Source organism: Bactrocera oleae, chromosome 2 (genome assembly GCF_042242935.1).
Source record: "Bactrocera oleae isolate idBacOlea1 chromosome 2, idBacOlea1, whole genome shotgun sequence".
Lineage (NCBI taxonomy): Eukaryota > Metazoa > Arthropoda > Insecta > Diptera > Tephritidae > Bactrocera > Bactrocera oleae.
In genome coordinates this window covers 6,310,539-6,327,286 of record NC_091536.1, presented here as the reverse complement: position 1 = coordinate 6,327,286, position 16,748 = coordinate 6,310,539, and the positions used below count along the sequence as shown (strand labels likewise).

General features: G+C 36.8%; 1 protein-coding gene across 4 annotated transcripts in view; it reads right to left on the bottom strand.

Annotated features, from left to right (window-relative positions):
- The window catches only part of LOC106623281 (fatty acyl-CoA reductase wat), a 101,272-nt gene that overhangs the window by 41,165 nt on the left and 43,359 nt on the right, over nucleotides 1-16,748 (bottom strand). For 3 of the 4 annotated variants that reach the window (XM_036373304.2, XM_036373305.2, XM_036373303.2), the window contains exon 3: nucleotides 5,506-5,531. The exons of the other annotated variant lie outside the window; for it this stretch is intronic. The gene's annotated coding sequence lies outside the window, so the exon portion shown is untranslated. The remainder of the gene's footprint in view (nucleotides 1-5,505; nucleotides 5,532-16,748) is intronic. 4 annotated transcript variants of the gene reach the window in all.

Genomic DNA, 16,748 nt, shown 5'->3' with positions numbered 1-16,748 from the left:
GCAAGCGCATAAAAACCATCTGCAAACCGCTGACGTCCCGCCTCCGCCGCCGTCAGCCCTGCCAACAGATCAAACAAGCAAAAAAACTGCAACACTCGACACAATCGAGTAATAACTATGTAAATTGTGCGAGTATAAAAATGCACACATACTAACGCGCATTCACAACAGCTTTGCAATAACAAATATTGTAGAAATAATTACATAAAGTACGACTAATTACACTTGATTGTTCACACGTCATTAACATGGCAAACAGTGGCTTACACGACCCTTACGCGCAAGCCGCTCCGCAGAGTGTAATAAATATGGCTAACACACAGAATTACCTAGCCATACAAGTATATGTACATTCATACGAGAGCGTTCCGAAATCTCAGGCGAATCGAAGTCGTAGTTTTGTTTTGACCATGGGTGCGTCCCTGTAGTTAAAAAAAAATAGAGTAAAAGCAATATTGTAAGGTGATTTGATGCTCGCTCTTGGAAGGGAAATCGCGCAATTAAATCAAAGATTCTTCTTCGATGGTGACTGTCAAAAATTGGTGTGAAAAGCTCGAGGTTGCCCATCGGTTTTTGATTAGCCTCCTCTACAGATGAGTTACGCCCAGGTATCTTGAAAACCGCTAAGACATTTTGTTTAATTTCTTGAGCGTCGACGAGTATGGATCCAATGGTAAAACCAGAGACCAAGGAACAGTTCAAGTAGTGGACTTCACCAGACGAATCTACTCCGAAGAAGGCAAAGGCTATCATCGACTGGAAAGTTGATTTGCACCAATCTACGATTCACAAGGTGTGTTCTACATTGATTACCAGAAGGAGAGAGACCAAAACGATAGCATGGCTATATTATGCTGAATTCTTGATCTGATTTGACGTCGAATTGCCGAAAAAATCAATCTAAATGGCGGAGAAAAAAAGTGTTCTTTCACCATGTGAAGGCAGCGCTTCACGAGTCCGCCGCCGTCACGCGGAAAATAATGCATTAGGTTATGAACAGCTGCTACATCAAGTGCTGATTTGGTTCCGTTTGATCTCTGTTTGTTTCCAAACTTTAAAAAGTCACTTTTCGGATAGAAAACTGAGCTGAGTGACTGCCGATCACGAAGTTGTACTTTGCAGACCACCAGAAAACGGGTCAAGTATATCAAGCTAAAAAAAGGCTCCGAGCAGAAATACGTCACCATTTTCCGAAATTTACCGTTTAATTTTTGTAGGCTAAGTACTTAACAGACCGTCCCCGTATATTTATGCGGTGTATGTTTGTCGAGTGCAGCTCATTGATGAACAGGTGTTCGCGTATGTGTGTATTTATTGGCTTAGCGACCAAACTCGAAACGTTCGTTCATGAACTCTCAACGCCACCACCACTACCAGCAACCGTGAAATGCAGAAAATATTTTGAGGTAAATGAAAAACGCCAATTTACAGCTGATGTTATTGAAATTGAAGAATTGACAACAATAAAAAAATTAACAATAGAAGCCAGCAAACAGTGCAATTTGTTGTCTCTTGTCGCACAAAAAAGTCTAACTAACTGATAACCTCTTTGAAGAGTAAAATAATAGTTTTCGATTGGATTCAAATGTCATGGTCATTTGAAGCAGCAACGAAATTTTGTTATTGATTTGATGGTTTATATTTATTTAGAAAACGGGGACATAAAATAAGTCGAACTCATGTATGCATTTCCGATTCAGCTCCTTGTGGTATTTTCATACTACCAATGAGATTGAAAAAAAAACCATAAAGCAACTCCAAGTTATTTCGATTTATTGTTGTTTTAACTTTGCAAAATCCTGTGAAGTTGACAGTTCTTGGCCGATTAAAAATACAGATCCATTTTATGTACATAGCGACTGACAACTTTTTTTGCGTCTTTATTTAAATAGATAGATAGATTGAAATTTGAGGAATTGTACTGCGACTTGTGGTCTATTATGGGAGAGGGTTATCTATATCGCAAGACTTCATTTAACCCAGTCAAATCCAAACCCAGCCTCAGTCTGACCACTTTTTCTTGCGACTGCGGGGGTCTAATTTGTGCAGATGACACCGCATTTCGTTAACTGTTTTGTATCGAACTCTCTGCTCTCGTAAAGCGTGGGCCCACACAGCGCAGAACGGTTCCGGTCCTATCGGACTGGTTGCCGCAGCTTCATTCGCCAGGAGATCGACTAGGTCATTTCCTTTGATGCCTCAATCCCTAGAAATCCATGCTAGTAGGATATTGTTTCAGTGACATCTCTGTTAAGCATTCTTATGCACTCCAGTACAGTTGTTGATTTGACGACAGAGGAGATTGCCTAAAGTGCAGCTTGACTGTCACTGAGAATGATAATTTGTTCCCCGTTATAGTTTTTCTCTAGAATAATCTCTGCATAAGTGCATAGACCTCAGCTTGAAAAATTCTTGGAGACCTGCCCGTGTGCACTGATAGTTTAGTACGTGGTCCCGCTATACCATAACTTCATCTGCTGTTTTCGGACCGCCTGTATACCATTTCATTGTGCTCCTACAAAGGTACTCCTAAGGATGGAGTCTTCCCATTAACTTTTGCTGATTCAGCTATTTCTCAAAAGCTGTGAGTGAGACGGTATTAAGATTAACTAAAACTAAGATAAGTGTTTGTTTATTGTGTATACTTACGAACTTCGAAATCTCTCTCTCTCTCTTTATTCTTATATCTTTCTACTCTTTTCGATACTCAGCGAATGATAATAAATATTTCCCATTAAATTTGAGTTGTTTGTATATTTTTTTCTTTAAAAAAGTAGTGAACCTCAAAATGGATCACCCTTTAAATATATGTACCTTTTTGGAAACTTAACATTGGTTACACAGAGCAATATACCAATAATCCCACTATCTAAAAATAAGTTTTAAGAAGTAAATATGGGTGAAATAATTTAAGCTTATAGCTAATGTAATCAGACTTGACATTATATTGAGTAAATATGGTATATAGTTTATATAACTTCTTATTTATAAAATTGGAATTTCTTCTTAAAAGAAACCTGTTTACTTGATCTCAAACCTTAGAAACTGTTTTGGGAAGATGAGTTAAAATATATTAATATTAGAATAAGTTATTACTGGCCTAGAATCCATCGAGATTCTCGAACTGTTCAACTTTGTAAAATCATAGATTGAGAAATTTTCTCTAAGGCACCCTTTATCTACTCTATTGCATATACATATTTTTTGTTTCGCACATAAAAAAATCTCAAAAAATCTTTGGCCATCAAAAATCAAATTCAATAACATTTTTAATTACACAATTTAATTAAATTTGGCTTTCAACAATTGATGTTCATTTCATTCAAATTTTTTGTACACTCCAATTGCTTTTCAAATTAAATATTTAATGTTGTAGAGAAACAATATGGCTACAAAGTATTTACAGATTTTTATACCGCCATATTGTTTTTTTTTTTGTTTTTTGTTTTTTGGAAATACGACTGATGACTGATTAGAGAACGAAATGCTGCCTTGGCACTTTTTCCCCTTAATTTTTTACTATCAGCATCTAATCATGTTTTGAAATAACAGAGGTGTTCTTCAAACTCTATCTCGGAATAGAATAAATTGAGGTCGGATGAGGGTAGAAATAACAAAGATCAGAGTGAACATTATTAAAAGTATTTAGCCTTACATTGCATGCGTTAATTATATATAATTGTATGAATAGCTAAGTTTAATCTGCTTTAGTAAAATTCTGTGAAGAACCTATTTTGGAATTGCGTTGAAAAGTAAACAATATCTGGATATGAAACCTGCTCAATTTCGGTTTCGAAGAATCAACTGCTAAAAGAACTTTATAACTTATTCGGACAATGGACTCTTCGATTTTCAAGCTGAAATAGTTTTATCCTTATTACAATATATATAAATACTAACTTCAACAAAAATCGACTTATTTTTGGAATAAATTTATTCGAAACAAATAAAATAGCTTTTTATATTCTTGCAATTTTCAAGGATTCAAGCTGGTGGCATATTATCTGGTGCTACAAGAGCGCATTATTATTGAGAAAAGTTTATCTCTGAATTTCAACTATATAAAGGTTGTCATATATCTCCCTTCCGCTTTTTTCCTCTTCATTCAATGCTTTATAAAAAGTGTTACAGTGATCGGATTTAGTTAAAATATGCGCCGTTTTGTTCGATGATCTGTTTCCATCTAGACTGCAACTTCATAATACCTTCCTCGTAGAAGCCCCCCTCCTTATTTGCGAAGAATTCGGACAGCCACTTTTCACAAGCCTCTTTTGAGTTCAACTTCACACCACCAAGGGCATTCGCCATGGACAGGAACAGGTGGTAATCACTTGGCGCTACGTCCGGGCTATATGGTGGATGCGATAAAACCTCCCATCCGAACTCCCGTAGCTTCTGACGAGTCATCAACGAAGTGTGTGGTCTGGCGTTGTCCTGGTGGAACACTACACCCTTCCTGTTGGCCAATTCTGGACGCTTCTGGTCGATCGCATGCTTCAAGCGGTCCAGTTGTTCGCAGTAGATGGTAGAATTAAGCGTCTGGCCATATGGGAGCAGCTCATAGTGGATGATTCCCTTCCAATCCCACCAAACACACAGCAAAACCTTCCTGGCCGTCAATCCCGGCTTGGCCACTGTTTGGGACGATTCACCGGCCTTCGACCACGACCGTTTTCGCTTGATATTGTCGTATGTGATCCATTTTTCATCGCCAGTCACCATCCGCTTCAAGAATGGGACGAGTTCGTTCCGTTTCAGCAGCATATCGCAGGCGTTGATTCGGTCCAGAAGGTTTTTTTGCGTCAAATTACGCGGCACCCAAACATCAAACTTTTTTTGTATCCAGCCTTCTGCAGATGGTTCAAAATGGTTTGGTGACTAACTCCCATTTCCTGGGCGATGTCACGAGATGCCATATGCCGGTCTAACTCGATGTATTCCATGATTTGATCGGTATTTGTCGTCGCAGGTCTTCCGCCGGCTGGCTTATCCATGGTGTCGTTTTCACCGGCTCTGAATCGTCGAAACCATTCCTCCGCGGTTCGAAGTGATAGAGTACCATCCCCCCCAAACACCATTAATCTCACGGAACGTTAGTGAACTCCATGTTTACACGTCTTTAACTGTTGAACGCAATATCCAAACTAATCATGCATAGCGTTGTTTTGTAGGTTATGTGATTAATGACCTTTCAAATTATGTATAGTGTTGCCAGATATGAGCTCTGTAGCGCTTTGTACATAGCCGCGAAATTCAGAAGACAAAAAAGCGGAAGGGAGATATGACAACCTTATATTTCACAGATTTATCGATAATTTCAGTAAAAAAGTCAGCCACAGACACGCGGATTCATATGTTAGATATCGGGAAATCTGAAAAGTTATTATATATATATATATAGCTTAGGTTGAGAAATTTATATCTATCTCCTCTTAATATACTTCTAAACCAGAAGACCTTTGTTCATTGCCGTCTCAATCAATCTTAACTATCTTAAGTACTTACATATAGTGTAATGGATCGTTTCGACACTGAAATTAAAAAAAAAAATTAAAAATTGTCAATAAAATTTCAAAAACATTTTAAAAAGAATTAGGTACGTATTATTTGAATTTTTTCAAGAAAAAAAGAATTAGGTACGTATTATTTGAATTTTTTCAAGAAAAATATGTAATACATCCCATTTGTCTTCTACTGCTGACCAAATTTCAAAATTCATAAAAAAAAACGGTTAAATATTATGAAATTACTAATTGTTGCAATAAATTTTATGAACTTCAACTCGCAGATTTTAACGAAATTGCAACCGAAATGCCTGCCCAAGTGTTGGCTTAGTTCGCAGCTAGTCTTGTTGGCCATCAAACTGGTTTGGAATGGATTCATTAATGTAATGGCCCATGTGGCCTGACATTGATAACGAAGCAAAGAGCTTTGCAAAAGTGTTCGGATCGAGTTCAAAGTCTTAACCTAACACTTGATACAATTGCCACAAACTCAATGCATGTGTTCGCAGTAATATAATATTATTGACACTGCTCTTCAAGGTAAATGACAAGGTTGGCTAATTGCAACAAGGCAATTAAAGTGCACAGAGCAACAGCCAAGAAGTGAGGAATATCTGTAGATGATGTTGTTGTTGTCGAAGGCGTAGGTCAACGTTTATCACTCGTGACAATAAAATATTTTAATCGGCTAGCTGAGAGTGCTTATTAAATTTATTTTATTTTTATTCGGATGTTTAGTAGAAGTGGAATATGTTATATTTGGCGAAAACTAAAAATTATGCAATAAAAATTGAGTGTGGAAAAACTGAATCGCTTCCGCAATGTTATTACAATATTACTTTGATAGGTCAGTCATTTTTTTATTTCGTCATCCAACTCAAAGCTATTTTCTGACATCTCTGTGGTTTATTATCTATTGAGACGAGGTGTTCTAATGCCTCTCTTATGTCTATTTCACTGCACTTTCTGCATATATGTCGTTACTATTGCCCATTCGGCTCGCATGGGAAGCCAGTAAGTTGTGACCTGTGTCGAGTAGAAAGCTTGGACGTTATTTGTCCGCTCCCTTAAATACGATCTTGTCGATCCTGCATGCACGCTGATCCAACTGTCAGCCCTTTCGGAAATTTCATTGTATACCGTTCTAAGCGACTTGCATAAGGATATGATGCTTGCATAAGGATATGATGCATAAGATGTTGACTCCACTGTCTTTTTTCACACTCTCTTCCGTATTAAGTTTCCATGTCAGTTTGCTGTCCAAAATTACTCCTCTCTTCCTAGTAGTTAGCTCTACACCCCTGAGATTTAGAATTTTCAATGACGGAGCTTTGAACCTCCTTGTACAGAGTACCATACCCATCTTATCGACATTAACCTCTAGATTAGCCGATATTGCCCATTGATGTATGACTTTTAGAGCGCTATTTATCATGCTTCTAATTGTGTCTTGGAACTTGCACGTCCCTAGTATAGCGATATCGTCTGCGTAGACTATCAGTTTGGGTGCTCTTCCATCAATTTTTCCCAGAAGCTCATTTGCTGCAAGTCACCACAGGAGAAACAGTACATCCCCAGAGGAGTTCCCATTCGCACTTATCTGCGCAATCTGGTTTGTTACCAGTCTGCCTTAAACTTTCTGCAGCTTAGTATAGCTTTTATCTATGTCATGCCATAGAGCCTGGCTTCGGTTAACGAGTGAAGTGTAGTCTCAGTAAATATGCCCTTCTTATCTGCGTGTTGAATTTCTGAGAGGTAAGCCGATAGAATCTTGTGCCTAATGTAAGCATCTAGAATCCTTTCGAAAGTCTTCAGACGAATGAGGTTAGACTTAATGGTATATATTCTTTTAAATAAAGGGAGACTCCTTTACCCGTCTTTGATATCAATATGGCCCCCGCTCTCTCCAAGGCTAGGCTGGAAAATGTTTCTGAGAGTTAAAGTAAAAAAATAGGGTTACACAGTACACATTTCCATCAAAAATGTGGCCTAAATACAAAACATTGGATATTAGGAACTTGGGTCAACACGAACTCGTCGTTAAAAATTTGAAACCCATGTCGATGAAAGTCGTTTCTCTTAAGCAATTTCAACAAACCTTCTATACAAATACAAGTATACTAAATTCTATACTTTTCCCGTAAGGTACATAAGTCTTAACTTGTACAACTTGAACTTTTCTCAGCAAAAGGAAGAAATAAAACGAGTTTATCAACGGTGATACTCCGAGTATTGCTTAATGCAATTTCCAGCAAATAACATTGGAAGTTTGAACCAAATATATATATATATTGAACCAAAATAAGGAAAGAAAATATAAAAGCATACAAAGTGAAATGAAAGTATACTTGTACAATTTTTATCGCCTCTAAACGGAAATGACTTCATTCATAGCTTACTTTTAGGGTTTGGAAAAACCTCAGCCCGAAAAAAGGGATTAATAAGTATTTTCGGTCAAAATGAGGCTGCGTAAATTCGCACAAAATTATGCAATGTTATTGATATATTGTAAATACATAAATACATGCATACATACATACCTTATATATGTATTATATACTTATAATATACATATATACTCCTTAAGGCAATCACGTACATGTTTTATGCTTAAGTAAACGATTTTTCACGCACTTATTATTAACCTCACTTGCGCCATATACCTATACATACCATTACTAGCACACAGACACACACACACTTACATACATATATATATAAGCATACACACACATATTATGCGCCTTACTTTGTAATTCATTCCAGTTGATCGCCAGCCATTCATGCATTACCGTTATCGCAATTGCTCTTTCAATTGACATTGCGATTGCTTTTGCCATTTGAGTTGGTTGTGCGGTGGCGTTGTTATGGGCAACAACGACAATGGCGATAAACTGCCTAAAGCTGAAAATCAAAATAATAACCACGTCTGCGTGCAGCATAAAAATAGTATCATTTAACGCTGCCACGAAAGTCAACTGACAACATTGACAAACTACAATGGCGTATATATGTATGTACGTAAATGTGTACAACAACATAGCCATGTCAATTGCCACTTGACCGCCAATCAACCGATCAATGGCGTCTATGGCAACTGCAACGCTGCCGGCGTCGCTGCTGCGTTGCGCCACTAATATTGTATTACAACTAAGCTATTATAATTTTATTTTTACTGTTAGCGGCAGCAACAACAACAACCACCAATACAACTACAACAAATTAAGTAGCAATACAAGCCATAACCATAGCAGCAGCAACAACAAAAACCACCCCGGCTCGTCCATGCGTCAACCGTTGTGAATGCCTGTGTGTGTATGTGCCTGTGTGCTGTTGTGCCCAGCAATCACAAAAAGAGGTTTGATATGAGTTTTGATTTATGTTATTTGCGAAAGATATGCAATGATTTGAGTTATGAAAAGGGATATTTTTGTCGATTTATTGAGTACAAGTGTTATTGCTTTCGGTTAACGGTTGTTTGTATTGGTATAAGGGAATCGAAGTGGCTATAGACCAACGTATATACTTTATATAGGTAGAAATATCCGAATGCTTTTAAAAATGTATTGAGATATGTGAACGAAAATGGGAAAGGTTGGAATTGAACATGTTGACAATCGGTTCATAGCGCTAACGTTACGGTATTTTTAAAAATGTAAAAATATTATATGTAAATTTAAACTTAACTTCGGTTGCTTCGCTGCTAGAATTCCTTCACAAATAAAAAAAGTTTCCATAGAAGAACTTGATTTTGTTCGTTCAGTTTGTATGACAGCTATATGCTATAGTGTCCGATATAGAAAATTTCTTCAGAAACCTGTTAACGCGATCGAGTACAATTGACCTTGGGCGCTAGAAAGCCAGTTTCATTAACTTTCTCGAGGCTTAGTAGGAATAAATCGAGACTGGCCCACTTATGGTTCTAACAGGCGCTTAATGGAAGATCAACCTTCCGGAAGTTTAAAGGACTGCATTCTTAGTCAATCAATATGAGTGATGGAGAAACCAATAGGGCTTTGAAAAGGTACTGATTTTGTCGGCAACAAAATATTTTTCAATGAGAATGACCATCTGCTCCTACTTATATTATACAAGTATATTCAAGGAATACCCAAAAATAACCAACATTGTTGTCCAATGGACTAATTACGAGGTGCCTGCTGAACACAGCGTTTGTCAATCAATGGTTTTGGTATATTTAATATGCGGCACAGTTGTGGGTCACTTATGGTCATTTCCATGATGAAATATATAATGCTAATTTACACAAACACACACACACATATACGTAAATACGCTTTTCGCCAGTTAGACTGCAAACGAACGCACACACATACAACTAACGGTATGTTTGCAGGTGTGCTTTGTAAGTGTTGATAAGCTATTTGCACGGCTGTGGGCCTTTACAAATCCGAAACAATAAAATCAATCCAACAACAACAAATAAACACGCCATTTTAAGCAAATACAAACACGCTTAGAGGCAGCTGACGTTCAATATGCAGTACAACAACAAAAAATTGAATAAACACAAATACATGAGTGTGACACATCTAAACAGCTGTCACATTCATATACACACGTGCTGACATATACGCATTGTCGCTTACATACTTCCAGGCGCAGACGCTGGTCCTGCTTGATCGGCTGTCATAAACAAACAAATGAACTTATCAGCGATGCCAGCTAATATAATCGCATGCTACATATATGTACACGCATAATAAGAAAGACGCCTAATTTGTGTAAAATGTGTATGTATGTGTGGCTGTATGGAGGTAAACATATACTTTTATATACGTGTGTAGGTAGGCGCATACCCGGCTGTAAAAGTTGCAAGAATATCTTAAAGGATTACAAAATTATCGATTTAGGGACTCTTCCAATATCAGTAAAACAAATAACAAAGACTAATCGCAATTTTAAGGATCAAAGGCGAGAATATACTATCTGCTGTTCGTAGATTGATTTCACTCACATTTCACATATTGACCTATGTACAAGGTGCAATTCCAAAGTTTCAGGACTTTTATAAAAAAACGGATATTATTTGTTTTTTTTTTTTTTGAAAAATTTATTGGTCGCCTTCAAAATAGTCTCCTTCCGCCAACGTTTTGCACGTTCAAGAAGGTTATCGAATGACTTTTTTAGGTCATTTGTCGGTATAGCGTTGAGGATGGCGGTCGTCGCCGTTTGGATGGCATCAACGTCAGCATAGCGGTTTCCTTTCATGGCCAAATGTAGCTTTCCGAACAAATAAAAATTGCAGGGTGCCATATCAGGCGAATAGGGTGAATGGTTGATGATATGAATGCAATTTTTGGTCAACATCAAAATCTTGAATGTTGAATTCTGAGATCTTTTTCGTGTTGTTTCAGAGTGTGCGGGACAAATCGAGCACAAACCTTTCTGAGGCCCAAATTTTCTGTCAAAATACGATAAATCGACGCTGCGGATATTGATAATTCCGATTCCATATATTCTAGTAGTTTATATGTTATGTATATTAAATCACTAAAAGATTGGGGTCACGTCCACTTTTAAAAATATTTTTAAACCACAAATATGCTTTACAAAATTCGAATTATTGACTTAGGAAGGCATTTTTTTAATTTTTAGAATAACGGTAATTTATGGGCGTGGCAGTAATACGATTTTCAACATATGCAATATTAGCCTAAGAGAAGCCAGGAATACGTGTACCAACTTTTCTTCGAAATATCTTTATTTTTACTCAAGTTATCGCTTGCACGGACAAATGAACAGACGGACGGACACAATTCTTTATTTAGCTTTGTTAAATTTAAGCGTTAATAATTACTTTTAGGTTAACAAAACTAATATACTCTAAGCTGCATGTTGTGAGGGCATACAATTTTTACATGGTGTCACATTTCAAGCAAGAGGTTTTGTTTAAGAAAATCTGGAAAAAAGAAGTTAGGCCAATGGGAACGTAGAACGCATGTATTACCGTTAGCTCGACAATTCTTACATGGCATGCATTATCTCTACGAGATGTAAGTATGTTGTGTGCTTGTGCGTGTGCGTGCGTGCGTGTCATACAAGCATGTAATAATAATGTTAGTCAACGCCTATAGTGTTGATGTCTAAATGCCTGACGCATATCGCTCCGCATGCGAGTAATTTGCGTCACCTCAATATACCACAACAATTCAAACACGCACACACGCACATAAACTCACTTTGGCGCACTAAACGCATACATATACATCACGCCTTATCGATGGCTTTACGCTTAATTCGCCTTCTTGACGACCCGCATGACCCGCACGACCTGCTCGACTACCCATCAACCCATCAACCCAACAATCCACCAACCCACAACACACTTCACACTCAAGCATATCCGCCCATCAATCGCGGCGTCAAGCCGTCTTACATTTATGATGGCAAATTGTTTATACGTGTCAGTCAAACAGTCCGTACGCCCGCCCGTTCGTCTGTCAGTCAGTCTGTCAGTCATTTAGTCAATCAGTGTGGCGTGTTTAGTGTTAATCGGTGGGTGTGACGTGCACTTGCGCGTCTGTTTGAGTGTGTGTGTGCGTTGAGCGAGTTCATGCCCGCCGCCCTACACGGCGTATGAGTGCTCTATTAGTGCATGCTTAGTTTGATGACTGCTTGTTCATTTTGTTGGTTTGTTTATTTGTTTATTTGTTGTTTTTGATGTGATTGCTTTGCATTGCTTGACTTTGCTCTTTGCTTTGCTCTACTCTCACCCGTATACATATATTGTTGTTGTTGTTGCGGTTTTTATTGCGTTTCACTTTCAGACATTGCGCTGGTGTGCGCTTTCGATGCCTGCCACCGCTTGCCACAACAGCCGCAATTTTATTTTAACACATGCTCTAACGGTTGCTAAAGGCGCGCGTGCAAACATCAGCTGGTGTGTGGTGAAAAGGTGTAAAAGCGTACGCACACATGCGAAAATATCTGCGTATATATTTAACGGTATTTTTATTTTTATTCAGCGATTTAGAAAATGGTTTTCAATTACACAACCGAAGTGCGTATAATTATTTCAATATGTGCATTTGTGTACGAGTATTTTATTGCTTTTTATTGCTTGACATATTTTCATTTTGGCGCTGAACAGTATGCTACACTTTTTCTAAAAACATATGGTCAATATAACATTCGAGTTTAACTCGCAAATTGGTATCGTCAAATTGAAAGCCAAATAGAAATGCTAATAGATTTTAGATTGATAAAAAAGCAATTAATATTTTTACTATCCAGTTTTTTTTTCATATTCCACAGCCACATACAGTGCGTTCAAAAATTAACGTTTTTTCTTTTCGTTCCAACACAAACACCTACACAATAGAGAATGTTTTGGCTTTCATTAAAGCCAGATATTTTGGCTTTCATTAACGTCAAAAAAAACTGCATTCGGCTATTTCAATATACGTGGAGGAATATGAGGAAAATTTAGTTGCAAGCTGCTATCAAAGATGTCAGGTTATAAGAGACAACGCGGGAGATTGTAGCAAGTATTGAGTAAACGTCAGCTTTAACAAAACAATGTATTTTCTATAATTACAACATTTTTCCCAATAAACGCTACCTCCACTTTGGAAAGCGAAAACTTTGTTTTCTGAAGGCACTGTAAATAACGCTTTTTGTTGATTCATACTCGTACAATGAAGATATAAAAAAATATTCTTAAAAATATTCTTGGCAAATTTCAATTTAATCAACTAATAATTTTTATATTCGAAAATCGCATTTAAAGCTTCGACGTCCGCTTCAGACTAGGTTTGACATCTAGTGATGACAATAAAATTCTTATAAATTTCAAAGTAATTTGAATTATGAAAAACTCTTTTAAGAGTATATTTTTAAATATCTAAAATATCGAAATAAGCAGAATTTTTTCTACATCTGGATCAACTAATGGATGACTTTTTGGAAATTTTTTTACATCCATAGTGGGAGATCAAAGAAAATATTCAAGGTTTTAAGGTCTCAGTTTAAGAATGTTGAGTTATTTTTGCAGGGTTTTTACTAGAGCTTTTGAACCAAAACAGCAACGAAATTATTTCTAGAAATATGAGTTCTGATAAAAAAAAAAACTTATTATTTGAAAAAGTTTTCCTAAGGTCTGTAGCTACAACTACAAAATTGACTATGACATCCATCAATCGCTGAAGATAGTTTAGCATAGATATTACTCTATTTTTACCACTTAACACGTTTTCAAGAACCCTTAAGTGTCCATAGTTTTATATATGCCTTCAAAGCAAATACCTTAACCATCAGTCTCATCCGACCTCTTTTTCATCCCGTCTTAAGAAATCTTGTGGCAAGATGTCTAAACTATTGAACATTTAATACAATCTAGAGGTTTCAAATGTTTAGTTAAATTAGGTGCTATGGCTGATTATCGAGACAGGTATCACATTTAAGCAACTAAAGACATAACGCCCGAACACTCATGTTGACACTGATGTATCGACAAAGATCCTTGGACTTATGAGAAATCTCTTTACGTTTTTATTTATATTTTCGCTATGACTAGGTAACTTCCCTAAAAAACAACGAAAAGCCTTAGCAAAAAGGATTAGCTCACTCTCTTCCCATTAACCTCGGGGTCGCCAAGCTTACGTGAGATACAGTCATCCAGTAGTATACGGTAAGAAGACAGTGGAGCTACGACATGTCCCATTCTACTGATACCGATATATAATTTTCTTTCCTTGCAAGTTCAACAGCTTTACAATTCCGACGGGTTCCGACGGTGTTCAAGCTTCAATACTCATTTTCTCAAGAGATAGCTCGATGCTAATAATACTGAGAATAGAAATTGCTTTACTAAACTCGAACGCACGGCTAGCTATGTTTGTGAAATATTGATGTGCTATCTCGACAATAGACTATTCTACTAATCTTACCCACAAGCTCTAATCCATCCGTAAAGAAGCTTACTGCCCCTCTCTTCCGGCGGCTTCATACCACCCATGCCGTCTGCGAAAAATTTCGTAGACTTCCATATTATACTTTCTTTTTCTCATACTTCTTCTTTTTCATCATCATCCTATTCATATATTTTCTTGCCATAAATTTAACCCAACCGCAAAGAGGGTTCCTCCAGAAATACTAAATCGAAATTTAATTGACTTTAATAATCAGCTCTCTTGAGATCTCTGACCTAAGTCTTTTTTTAATCTCCTTTGTATTACAAAATTTTGCAGCAGTTTTCGATACTAATTTCGGGTCATGAAATTAGTAATAGAATTCTATGGAACACCTTACAGCTTGAGGATTTTAGCTGTTCCTTTAGCTTCGAAAAACAGTTGTTTGTCATGCAAAGCACTTTTGAGATACCGTTTCTTAAAAATCACTGAAGTCACCCTGTATTGAAAATGAGACCAAGACGCCGCAATCACAAACCATCCGACAAAGCACTACTTATATAGATGTATATATATACTTGTATTTATAGACAACATATATTATACGCATACGTCCATTTATTTAGAAACCCATATACTAATACTCTATTACAATATCCTTTGATCACTTGTTAGTAACATTTATACGCCAATTAAATAATCACATTTGGATTGCCGCAATCCCTGCCCCGTCGATCTAATTACCAACGCTTCAATTAGCGCGCATTTTCATAATACTAAACTTATTGCCTGTCGGCACCTGGCATTTGTACTTAAAAGCAACGTTAATGCAAATCAAATTACCGACATATGTGCGTATATATGTATATATATATATGTATATATATATGTGTGTGTAATGAATGCGTTAAAATAATTACTAAAGCTCGTGTTCGCTGTCCAGTTCCAGTCTGTGCGTTCACAGTTTTAGTGAAATCATAATAAATACTCGCGCGCTTATTAGGTAAGCATTTATATGCATACATATATATGTAATATATGTTTGTGTGTATGTATGCACGTATTTAAGTATTTTTAGTGTTACGCACGATTTAGTCAACAATACTGCAACGTACTCGTATTACCTAAGTTCACATATTTTTTATGCTTCGTTGGCACATAAATTGCTACACTGAGAAAAAAACGAATAGTAATTTTAAAAACGTGGCCCTCTAACAGCGAAAAGGTTAAATTAGAAGTGATTGTCGTTGAGAAAACTTAATTCAAGATGTAGCGGAATTCCACTTGCTGCGAAGTTAAAGCGGACCTTAAACACTGGACAACAAGCTCGATATCACCAATATTTCCATAATCAATACTAGGTTCAAAGGTCTCTAACCTTTCTAACACTCTCGTTTCCAGGCCTCTCAAAAACTGAATTTATGTGTTAGGTTACTCTGAATCAAGTATATATCGCAACCGGTGTAAGCTTCAATATATCGTTTTGGAACCAGATTAACTTAACGTTAGCCAATTTGTACTAAAATAACCGAAGCAAACTATATAGTTCTATTTTATTTTGAAAGTCTTTCAATAGTATTAAGAACCCATTTTCGACGCAGTGAATAATTTTGAAGAGTGTATAGTTATTCACTCTCACAAACTTTGTAGCCATACAGAGTTCGCTGAGTAGATGACATAAGCTTCTCTCAAGTTCTAATGGAATATTTCATTTTATGGAAATATAACAAAGAAAAGAGCAGAAATGAGCTCATTGGGGAAATGAAACAATCAAGAGATAGAAATATCAATTACCGATTTTTATTTTTTCATATTTTCGTAAAACAGTGTGGCATCTTAGGACACCTGCTTAAAGTTCCCACAACAAGGAGATTTTCAGTAATTTTTTTGAACTCCGACAATTTTACGAAATTTCACTTTTTATATAATTCGAGGAAAAGAATTACCAACAAACTGGAAAAGAAGTAGTAAACATTGTGGTGATGATCATTCTTGATGAAATCACTGTCAAGATGGGAGGCCGATCCAACGATCAGGAAAAGTGATAAATAAGTAAGTAATCAAGTTAAAAGCCTTGTAAAGCACTGGTTCCTGAGCTGAGTGAAACGATAAATTTTCGCTTATCGTCTCAAGCAATCTTCTTAACGGCGCACATCTGTAAGGACAGCATTTTTTGAAGTACAAAGCACGTATTTGATTAACTTTGTGGACTATGTCATCAATTTGATTGATAAATGTACAAGAAAGGAATCTCAAAGCATAGCTACAGGCGCTGGGTAGACAACAGTGGTTAGTTATTGGGGTGACCTTGACCTACATAAAAGGGCTTTTTCTAAGGTGCTGAACTTTGAAGACTTCAGGCGAACCCCCT